Source organism: Etheostoma spectabile, chromosome 6, assembly GCF_008692095.1.
Source record: "Etheostoma spectabile isolate EspeVRDwgs_2016 chromosome 6, UIUC_Espe_1.0, whole genome shotgun sequence".
NCBI lineage: Eukaryota > Metazoa > Chordata > Actinopteri > Perciformes > Percidae > Etheostoma > Etheostoma spectabile.
This window is the reverse complement of record NC_045738.1, coordinates 7,732,384-7,744,552: the sequence shown is the minus strand read 5'-3', so window position 1 is coordinate 7,744,552 and position 12,169 is coordinate 7,732,384. Positions and strand designations below refer to the sequence as shown.

Below are 12,169 nucleotides of genomic sequence, written 5' to 3'. Positions count from 1 at the left end.
GTGAGGAGATGTTTGCTGTATGTGACAAAAATGTAGCCTTAAAAACGTGTGATATCTCTTACAGCACCTTTTAAAGGTGTTGGGATGCCGATTTTTGTTCCTGTTGCACAGAGCCAGGCTAGCTGTTTCCCCCTGTTTTAAGTCTTTCTGTTAAACTAAGCTAACCATCTCCTGGCTTTAGCTTCATATTTACTGTACAGACATGAGAGTGTCCATTATAAATGCATGTAATGTAGGATACTTAATGTCTAGTATTTCATCAAAATATTGGTGGAAGATATATGATGGCATAAATCATAATTTAGAGAATAGTATGAGCTATATTTAGACAAGAGAAATGACAGTTGCTCGCTTCATTGTTGGAGCTCTTATCTGCACACATGGAATAAAGCTCTGTCGCCTGTGGAGCTATCTCAGTCCCATCAGCACTGCTTTGAAGTCACATCTTGTCACTGCTTTTCATGGTATTTATGAGATATCTGATTAAGTATTTCTGAGGGATCGGTGTAGCTTTACAGAACCGGATTGCAGCAAGTCATCCAGCATGCAATTGTGAATATCTCAACTTCCTGAATGGAGCCCATCCCAGGTATTCAGTGACACTACATGACCTAGACATGCATGGTCGGTGATGACAGCGGGGAGACCTCACTTCCCCTTCATGGTTAGTGTGCTGGTGGCTGTTTGGGGCAGCCCCGCCTAGGGTTAACACTGGTCTGTGTCTGTTGCTCCCTGCCAGGGGAAAGAAAATACCTGAAGCTGGAGCCCAGTGCTTAGCGCTGACATTTTTGGCAAAGGCTGCTGGATCCAAGTCTGTGTTTGATCTTATGCGTCTCCCAGCCAAGTAAAACACCGGGAGACTCAAAGGTTATTACATTTTAGTGTGTAAGGTATGTTTCCACATAAACCCCTGTTCCCCTTTAGAAAGCTTTAGCTCTTTTCCAAGTGGACTTCATTTTGCAAGCCTTAGAGCAGCCAAGGGAATATCATATTTTTTCAGCCATGGTTGTTGGTGTTGTTATTATACGCTGTTGTTATAGCCATTGTTAATTGATTACATTGTTTGAATTACATCTTTAGTGAGTATAGTGCATTTGTGGAGCCCATGGGGTCACAGAACACTTCAGACTTGATGTATATATTAAAAGAGAGGCTGAGGTTTTGCTTGTTTGTTTAAAGAGGACAGGGGATTCCTCTTTTGTACAAGAGTTTGTTATCCTACAAATTTAGCCAGTGGAAACTTGAGACTGTCTCCACAGAGGTCAAATTACATATATTCCACAATACACGCGCAGGGGTAAACTAAATAGTAGTGTGCAGGACAATATGCTGATAGATACATGAATGACTTAGAACATACATCTTTGGCATGAATACCTCTACTTTTGGTGTTCTTGTGAGAAAAAACCCCAGATACAGTACAAAAGGACAAAACATAATCAGGGCCGCACTGCCAGAAGACATAATCTCTAAGATGTATGTTAAATGTAGTTAGACCTTTGCCTTTGTCATCAGCAGGCCTCATGTTGTGATGCCACAATGCATCTCCTTTCTGTGTTGTTCTTGTACAAAAAGCTTTCAGAGACACCCCTGAACTTCATTCTTGTTCCACATTCCTGAATCTGACCGCCTGCTAGGTTTGAGACTGGAGAGTGAAACACACCACACCACAAACCCTGGCTTCCTGTATGCAAATAAATAAATAAATAAATGAAAGCCCAGCGGAAGGTACTCCGAGCCGCCGGCATTGTAACTCAATGTTGTGATGCTGCCTCTGCTTTTCAAAGTATTCTTTATGCATAGATCAATCATTCTGCCATGGCGTTATGCTTTTAGCATACACTCCAGGTGTCTCTTGTAATATTTTCATGATTTTGAGTGTTTATTCCATACAAGAAGTCAATTTGTTAAGTGTGTTTAATGTTCAAGAACCTTGAAAAAATGTGGAGTTGTAACAGAACTGTGTTCATAGGTGAACATACTTTACACAACATCCATCTTCCTGTCTTCCAATTTCATATATAGAAGATTATAGCACAAGATTTATCAAACACACCAAAACCCAGACCCCCGAGGAGTTAGGCATCTTTCTCTCTGCTCTGAGCTGAGCCTCCCCCTCTTTGGGACCCCGAGCCTGCACATGTGTAGGTATTGCTATAACTCAGCTCATAAAACGCCACAGTCCCATCTGAAAGTGGTTAGCCGTTGAAACACACTAGCAGCTTCAAAGCTCTGATCCAGGCTCGGCAGACAGCACAGGCCTGGCTCTCCTTCTGCACATCACATTCCTCTTTGATGGGGAATGGCTGAAAACTTGCATTTGTTACACAAACCTTTTCCCGTCATCAAAACCCTCAATGGGTCTCCATTAAAAGGAGGTGGTTTATTTTTGTCATGGGTGGTAATTTTTCAGGGGGATTTAATTCAGGGGAAGAATGACGGCAGAATGATTATATTATAGGTTGCTGTTTAGGAGAAATAAGAAATCAGCGGTTCTCACATTCTGCACTGGTGTATTTATAAACCGAAACACCTTTTGTGCTTATTCTAAATGTGACAAAAAAAGGAAGGAGAGGATGAAACAGTGCTGAAAGAGGCCACTGTTCTCATTTCCTCTGAAGGCAGCCTTCTTTTCTTCCCCCACCCATTTCTTTCCTGAGCCGTCCACTTCAAAAGCTGACCTGGCCCTGTGTGTTTCATGTAACTTGTTTACCTAAAGGCTTGTTTCAAATAAACAGCAGTTCTTCTTGAGATGCCTCCCCCCCTCACTGAGAGCCTTTCAGAGACACCATCTGCTTGTAGGATGTGCTTCACTAAGAAAACACGCTCTTCTAAATCTGGATTTTGTTTCTAATATTGCAGCTGAGTGACATTTGTAGCATGTAGCATCACCAAAAGATTGCACTGAACCATAATGTGTTAAAACTGTGTTAAATAAGACTGTTAAAACACATCTGCTCTTAAAAGTCTGCTTTTGAAGGTTTGTGGTACAAACAGCAACATTGAAGATTTTAGGCAGTAGATTTGCCTAAAAGTGAATACAGCTCAGGCATAGCAGTTCTGCAAGATCTTTCTCTATGACCACCAGCACCTACTTCTTCATGTTGATAGGGGTTGACTGATCCTATCACTTCAAGAATGCCAGTGTATCAGAATATCTAAACTTTTACCCCCAGTGTCATGTGCTCAGCTTTGAGAATGACTATATCCTGGCAGAACCTGATCATCGTGCAACTTTCAAGGTGTTATTGCACATCAGCTCTTCTGATTTTTGAAGCATAAATCGTCTTTCAAGGACTTTTATCAAACATCAAGTGTTGCACTAAGTGCTTTTAAGTGGACTGCCTCCAGACGTGCTGTGTGATAAAGAACAAGACCCCATCAGACTCTTTTTACCTGAGATAAGATAAGAATATACTAGCAACTAAGCTAAGCTAACTGGGCTCATGTTTAAATGCTCTTTCACATTGCCTCACGGTCCTGGTTTCCAGTAAGTATGGCTGTGAAAGCAGCAGTTCTCTGTGCGCTCTGCTGAGCTGCCCTCTGCACCATTGCCTTTTGATCTCTGCTTGTGCCATGGATGAATTACGTTCCAGAATTTCACACTGGGGAACAGTGTTTCAGACACACACAGCTAGTCTGTCAGGTCACTAATGTGCACACATGGCCGCTTCAGTCCAAAAGGAAGAAGCACAGATGTTTCAGTCTCGCAGACTGCGGCCTCAAAATCTCTACTTGACATATTTTTGTGATGTGTCACAAATAAAAATTATTATTCATTGTTTGCACTATGAGGCTTTAAAATTCTTGTGGTGTAGCTATGTTTTCAAACATTATTTATCATACCCTCATTTCCTTTTTAGTTTTTTGACCAGTCTTTTTCTTTGAGAATAATTCAACAGAAATATGAATGAGCTATGCATGATTTTGGTGCATCAGTTACAGTAATTGGCTGATGTGCTACTTTCTTTTTCTCATCTGTTCATCTGCAGCTTTCCACTTTGTCCCCTTTTTCGTGTGAAGTTGTGTATCATATGCCAAAGCATTACAGCCATTGGCCCTTTGCCTGTAGTCTGTTTTACATATCCAGGCTTCCTTCACGTCATCTGAATATCATGGAGTCTCATCTGCTTCCTGTGCCCAGCAGAGTGTATTTTTAGGAATCCTCAGGAAAACACTTGGTTTGACCCTGGGATGACCCACTGTCCAGTTCCAGGAGTGTGAGGAACTTCACAGCTTGGAATTAAGCCTGTTCTCGCAGTGTCAAAAATTCTCGTGGTCTTTGAGACTGGCAATCCTGACTGGCTGAAGGAGACAGTCAGAGAGAGTTAAACTAGGTTTATACTTGCCGTGGTGTCCCCGTCGTGAGGGCTTGTAAGTCACAAATGACGTCATCATTTTGATGGATATTGCGTTACGCGTGAAGTTGCCCCTTGGTTGTACACGTTTTCTAACTAGGCGCCTGCTGCGCCAGCCGGCTTTTCAGACATGTCTGCCACGAATATAGACAAAAGCAATTGAACTAATTGAGAAGTAAAATAACGAATTCATTTTACTATTAATATGTCCCAGGATTAAATATCTACAATTGAGTAAATATATTGTGAGCTGAATCAAATTGTTTTACAAGATATTCAACCTTTTTTAATCATTGCTTCATTAGAATATACATTTGCTGTAACAAACAATGCAGTGAACATAAACGTCTTTGTGCACGCTGGTAACTTGTGCGCCATGTGAGGTGGCCCACGTCACTGTGTCTTGCAGAAGTATAAAACAAAGCTTTACACAACAACACACATAGAGACAGGAGATAAAAGAGGTGCAAGCACTTTAAATATTTAGCAGCTTTTTTTCTCCATGTCAGATTCAAGATATTTAGTGTCAAGAAATGTGCAGCAGTCTGCAAAGCCGAGACATTTCTCATCCGAAGCCTTAAATATTTCATAGTAACAAGGAACAGTGCCAATTATGCAAACAAGCAATATCTCCTGGGACCTGAGGTTTGGCAAGTGCCATTGTGAATAGTTAGGCCATTGGGGATGAGTTATTAGGGGCTCTGCCTATGTGCCTGCCTGTCTACCTTGGTTATTTGTTGCATCCTACTGCACAGAATTCTGTATTTTGGCAGTCTGTGACCAGCAAGCCTAATTCTCCCTGAGAGCTGAATGCAGTAAGAGTACAGTACAACAGTCGCTCGTCTCTGTTTGCCCGGTGTACCTCACAGATGGATGTGTTGCAAATTCATGCTACATTACCGGCTAATTGGTCACGGCTGCAAAAAGCTCCTCTTATCATGGTCAGTCATATGGATCTGTACTTCTCTGTGTAAGTTACCCATAGGGAGCAGTAACTAGTGGACGGTAGAGCTGTGGTTTTGACCCTGAACCTGTTCTCATCCTGCTGGGAGACTTGTTCGGGAAACCAGCATGCAGCTCTTCCACCCATGCCTCAGATTTAAGTGAGCAGCCAAAAAGTCATTGTGAGTTAGACAGCAGCATCATTCAAGTGTGTACTCCAGTGATTCCCAACCAGGGGTACTTTTGCTTGAAAAGCTAAACTAACTCAAAGAAACTCTGTTAACTTATACTAAATAAAATTGTAATTTGATTCTATATTATATGCACATATTTGTGTTAAAGATACAGCCACCCAGGATTAAAAATAGGTGTTTAAGTTCAAATAAACCAGTTGTCACCACATGTTGCAATTGAGAAGAAGTAAAAATTTGTTAGCAACGAAGCAGAGAAGTTGAAATGGGTAGCTGACACGCAACAAGTAATGAATAAATGGTTGTAATAGTTTAAAAATAACCCTTCTTGCACACCGCCTGATACTTTTAAAGTGGAAGGATGCTGCCCTGCCCTTAGTGTCCCACTGGATAAGGGATGTGTTGTCTAATCTGAAGCTTAAAAAAAATCAGATGTACGCTGCAGGGTTCTTTAAAAAAAATCATCAAAATATAGAGAACGTTTTTTTTACTTTTTTATTTTTTTTCGATAAACCCTCAACTCTGGTACAGGAATAAATGTTCAAATTATTATGTCTGACGTACCTGGATGTGACTCTTGACATTCCGGGAACGGACATGCCTCTGTTTCACTGCCTATTGCGCCTTAATGCCTTTTTACATTTCAACTTCATAGTGCAATGCTAAGTGCCTTGCGTTTGGCCTTTGCATTGGGTACGCTGTGATATTTTTGCATACTATTTTGCACATTCCTATATTAAATTATATGAGTCTCATTCTTGAGTGACAGCAGGGGGGCTGGATATGTTTGATGTTTGGTGGGAATGTTGTTTTTTTGTTGTTGTTGTGCGCTTAATCTATGTATAATGTAAAATTCATTAAAAAGAACTATGAAGAAGAAATAGCTAAATATAAATAAACTCTTAAAATAGCTAACTGTACTGTAAAACCTTTAGAAAAAGTTAGCTGAATATATGGAATAACAGTTGAAATAGTTAAAAGTCATGGATAAATAGTTGAGCCTCTGACACTAGCAGTACAATTGCAAACTTGATTTGACTATAAGAACAAATTTGAAACGGTACAAGTGTTGTTGATGAAAAAGGTACTAGAGCTCAGCTGATGGGGCTGAGGGTGTACATCGGACAAAAAAGATTGTGATCCACTCTAAATGTAAAGCTTTGGCAATGTTGCTGCTCTTCCACACTGGCACGCAGCTGTTCTTCCCCAACATAGTTTGTTTACATTTCTCAGTCACCCACAGGAGCACTGAAAGGCTTGTAGTTCCACCAGCCTCCAACCACAGAGCCTCGCCCCTATGAACTGCCAGACCTGGTTTTCAAAGCTGTGACTCAAATCCCTTGCAGCTTAACAAAACGAGCAGTGAAAACAGTGGTGTTGGTGGTTATCTCACAGGTGAGGGCAATTATAACTGACATCTCAATACTTGAGCGACAGCTAGAAACCTGACACTAACTACAGTACACAAAAAGCACCCTCACAGGTGAGAGTGATTGTGTTGAAATGCTTTGTCCAGCAGAAGCAGACAAGGTGGAGAGTGCTTACAAAGCTTTGTTGACTTCTAACTGACTGACACCCAGTTTGAAGAGTCGATTTATACTATATCCCTGGCTATATGAGGTCATTGCAGCTGATCAGTTTCAAATGCTACTCTGCTGGACACATGTGGAGAGAACCTACATGTGAGAGGTGGACTTGCTTAGGACAGTAATGTTATTGGCAATTCAGCCATCTCACCCACAACCTGGCATTCTCAGATACACCGTGTTGTTTAAAGAGCCTGTGGAATGTGGAACAAATCCCCTCAGCTTTATCGGCCTGGGCACGCTCCCCATTGGCCTAGCTTAAGACCCGGGGGCCTGCGCGGGAGCTTACAGAATTTCACATGGAGGCCAGAAACAGAGGAACATCCTGTTTGAGTCTAACCGCCTGTCCCACACTGGCTTTGATATGCCGTCGCCTTGTGTACTCACTGCTTACTTGTTTTTCAGGGTGTCTGAAATCCTGACTCTTTATTTCCTGTCTAGTTTCCATGTACTTTATTTTAATTTTTAGATAAGGGTAGATCTTTCAATGTTTGAATGCATATAACACTCAAACATATGACATTGGTCATATATAAGTCCAAGCAGAGTTAGTACCTCTGAGTTAAAGCAACATGCTCTCTGTGGTGCAGTCATAGTGTGTGTGGCACCACATTTTAAACTTTACTTTAGTTTTTTGTGTTTCACATAAAGTGAACCATCTAAACCACTTTTTGTTTTTCTCTTTCCATTAACTGATCAAATAGTGTTATGATCTACTACTTCTATAATTTAATACATGTGCCTAACCCAGATTTATGAGTGGGATTCTAGTCACTAGTATGAAGCACATGGTTTCCAAGTCCCTACAGTAGCTGCCTGTGTGACAGCTGAGAGGAGGGTAGCCCATTACAACAGAATCCTATCAAAGCCCACTTTAATGAAGGCAAGATGATTACAACACCGGTGACAGATGCAGGGTGGTCAGCCAGTGATGCTAATCTTTGTTTATGCCATCCATCAGGTCATAATCAAAGTGAGAGAAAGATCAGTAATAGGTTGTGGAGGGGACTGGAGGGGCATGCAAAGTTTAGGAGATAGTCTCCACTGATTGAAGGCGAGTGGGTGACTTTTAGTGGTTTACATGCTGCTCTTACATAGACAGGCAAGCATGCTCATCTCTCCCCAGCTGTTGTTATACTAGGACCGAAGAGGCTTCGCCCCGGTGATTCATGTCCTGCCAAGGGAGAGGTTTTGCCTCCTGTTTGACCTCAGAGAGAGTCCTGCTACCCTGAAAGGGACATATCTGGGCCATCTTGGCCACATGGGTCCAGTCCAAATGACAGGATGGCATTCTGCTCTGATCTCATTTCCATTCATAGAAAGACATGTCAAGGCACATACATAGATACAATAATCTAATTAGTGTACAAAGGCAATAATAAAAAGTAATGGCAAGGATTCAAAAGGTAAGGTTGAGGGTGAACGTGAAACCCAGCACTATATGCAGTGCTGTTAGTTTTAATATTGTGCTTTAATACTAGCTGAGGCCAATCTGCTTTGTTGACTCTGAGCACCATAACTACCCTGACTTGGACTGAAAGCTGACGCCTTATGAACCAAAGAGCTTTCTGTTCAGCCGTCAAGAGAGGCCAACATAGTGTTCTTTTACTGTCTTGCAAGAGAAGAGACAAAAGTTGTGCAACTGGCCTTCTCTCTTAAGCGCCCCATATTTTCAGCCCCTTCCCTCCTCTCTCCACCCCTCATCTCCCTCTCTTTTACTTTGCCTCTCTTCAGCGTAACCGCTCACATCTGGTTTTGAGTCAAGGCCAGGTTGGTTTCTTCTGGAATGGAGGGCTTTTATTTCTCAATGGCCCCACTCCCTCTCCAGTTTCATTTTGTGGGAAAGAGTATGTAGTTTGTTTACGAACTGATGTTCCTTTCTTTATATTGATTCTAATCAATTCTCATTTTCATCATTGGGGGACCCCACAATCATCCCCAATCATTGACCAGTTGCTGGTCGGCTGGTGGTCATCAAGGCTTTACTGTGGCGCCCTCCGAAGTGTCAGGTGGTTCCAGGTGACTTTGTATTTCTGGAGAACACTCACTATTAGCCGCTCAGTATTTGTCTCCCAAGACACTCTCTGCATCAAATTACAGAAATAACTGAGATTGTTGGTCTGGTTTGGACAACAAACTGCACAGACACAAAAACAGAATTAAATGTACAGTTTTAGCACCTACTGCAGCCTACTGTAAATATTTTAAAACTAATTACACTTTTTCTATAAAAGTATCTTAAGTACTCCAGAAAACCACATAACTTAAAGTATATGAGGATTGTGAGGAAGCATCCAGAGAGTATCCTGTGTTTGTATTTTTCCCAGCATATGTTTGTACTTGGATACGCATGCAGACATCTGATCAAGTTGCCATATTTCGTACCCCAAGGCCAGAGCAACTATGCAACAATTTTCATGATAGCCTCCCCCTGTATTTGAAGATTTAATTTTCAAAAATCAGTTGTGCATCGTAGAGTTTGAAGAATGGACTAAAAGAAGTGGGTGTACTTATATTTAGGGGGTTAACAAGAAAAGGGGGATGTGAGAACAAAGATGTGCAGTGTTTTCCAGCGGGAGGATGGGTGGTAGGCAGGCGGAGAGAGAGAGAGAGAGAGACTGCTGGGGGATGTCTGATGTCACCTGGTAGGGAGCTATGAAAGCTTCCCCTGGTTACCCTATCCCACATAAAAGCCTGGCAGTAGGCTGAGGCTTTAGGGAAGCTTGGCACAACTGCTGCATTAAACAGGAATAAACATCACACACCACTCTGTCTGTCTCTTATGTCAAGGCGTCTGGGAGACTGTTTACATGGAACCCAGTCAGTGCATATTTTCAGTGCACTTCCAAAAAAACAAGAAAACAGAGATCTAATACCTTATGATCTTGTCATTCAACTCTAAGCGTCCATCCCACACATGCAGTTTTCCGTAAGTCTCCCCCACACCTAATATCACACACTGTGTAGATTTGTATATCACAAGCTTTAGGTGTTCAACATTGGTGGAAAAAAAGGAACACTTTGCTCCAAAATGCTACGCATTTGCGTAGCCTACGGAGCAGTTTGTGATCTGATAGTGAAAGAATGAGAGCAGCTAGATGCCAGAAAGCAGTTAATTACACATGTGGTGGGCAGATTTGAGCCTGACACTGTGGGCGATGTGGATGGCGATGCCATGTGTTTAGACGTTAAACTGCAGACTGCGGTCAGACCCAGCCTACTCTCTCATTAGCTCCCCCAATGGATGTAATGAGCTTGGAGGTGGTGGTGGTGGTGGTGGTAAGGGGGAGCCATGTGTTCAACTCAAGCCCTGCTGGTCCCCTCCTTGTGCACACAGCAAGACGCCTCCTAATATCAGAATTTTAATTAGAGACAAGGTTCACTTTTGGCAGTTGGTTGATTGATTTCTTTCATTATATTTAACGCTGAATCCTGTCTTCCATTTAGAGGTGCTCATACCTTGCTCTGCACCCTCATGGGAACGAGGATAAGAAGAATCAATGGCTGTCTTTGAAGTTCCTCGGAGCTGCAGAACAGTTTGTCAGTGTGAACTCCCTCTTCCTTACACACTGCCCTTCATTAAGGAGCTGCGCTACAAAGAGGGGAGATAAAAGCATCCAGTGCACAAAGGAAACAACAACTTGGCTGCAGAAACCACAAATGATGGAAACTATGTGTGTTTTTTGTGTAGCGATGCAAATACATTTGTCTGGTTTCTAGGGTGTGTATTTGGTGATTAAAGACTGCAGTTTGTTTGGGGCCCAGGGAGAGTACCAGTTGTCTCCACCTTTCCCGGAAGCCTTTCAGAGTCTGTATAAACCCACCTCCAACTCTCCCACTGAGCACTCAAGGACCGGAGTAAGCAATAGATAGGCCATATCTCCCCTTAACAAACCACATCCTCTTCTGCTTCTACTCTTATCTGCTTTTCTCCTCTCTCATCTTTGTTCCTCTTATCTTTCCTTCCCTCCTTTTACCCTTTGTGCCCTCTTTCCTTTGCTCCTTTCTTTCTTCTTTATTCCACCCGCTTATTTCCTGCCGCTCTCCTGTTTCCCTCTCCTCCTCTCCCCAAGGCTAACCTCCCATTCTTTTCGCTGTTTTCTACCAAAGTGTCTCTGGTGGGCAATTTGCAGAAGGTCTCCGAGCCTTGACCTGGAGACTCAACCCGCTCCCCATTTCAGCGGTGAAGGTCACAGCCAGATTACAGGCTGGAGGTGTCATCCTCTGAAGTGAGGAATAATCACGGGCTCTGAGATTGTTAAATAGAACCACAGGATCTGGCGCTGTCATTACCCTGAAAATAAGGGGCAGGGGAAGGGAAAAGGGGTGCTTGTTCACCTAAACACATGCAGATGTTCAGACTCTCACTTGAGCCTCGGCTCTCTTGAAGGTACATGGAGTTCTTTTGTTTTCTAGCATCTATCTGTTTTTTATTTGTCTCGTTTCACTGGGCCTCCTTGATTCAATCTGGTGGGATTTTATTTCAAAGTGTGTGTGGAACAGGACTGAGATGACGTAAATAAGATGAATCATTTGTTAATATAAAATACTTGTGGTTTAGGGGCTGTACTGCACTTAATTTTCATTGTTTCCACAATCCTGTTGTAATTAAAGAATGGCTCTGTGTGTGTGCGCATGGAGACCATGTTGCCTTTGCCTCAGCATGCCTCGGCATTAGCACGTGTGGGATGGTTATGAACACATTGTGGTTCTGTTTTATGCAGGATATACTGTAAATTATTCACATATGACAGCAGAGCTTCTTCCCCCTTCCACCCATTTGGCCTGCTTTTGTTTTATGGCTATGGAATTATGTATTTAATCAGTTCCATCCTATCTGCATGGAATTTTCCATCTGGCAATTATTCTCCATTCAAAATAAATACACGCATGTTGCTGAGAGGTCTTTGTGAGGTTTGTTTTACATAAACCAAACTTCTCAGAGTCAAGTTTCAATGAGAAATACAACAAAACCTTTCCCTAAACTCTGGGCTTCTTCTGTCAAACTCTTTTCACTGAGTTCCATGTCAAACAGGATGAGAATAAACAGGTTGGCAAAGAGAGAGAGAGGGAGAGAGAGAGAGAGAGAGAG

General features: G+C 42.3%; 1 protein-coding gene and 1 long non-coding RNA gene across 3 annotated transcripts in view; one reads left to right on the top strand and one right to left on the bottom strand.

The window, feature by feature from the left end:
• Positions 1-206, bottom strand: part of LOC116691588 (uncharacterized) — a 1,915-nt gene extending 1,709 nt beyond the window's left edge. The window contains exon 1 of the long non-coding RNA XR_004332508.1: positions 110-206. This is a non-coding gene — a long non-coding RNA (uncharacterized LOC116691588). The remainder of the gene's footprint in view (positions 1-109) is intronic.
• The window catches only part of nkd2b (NKD inhibitor of WNT signaling pathway 2b), a gene marked incomplete at its 3' end in the record, with an annotated part of 26,721 nt that overhangs the window by 9,978 nt on the left and 4,574 nt on the right, over positions 1-12,169 (top strand).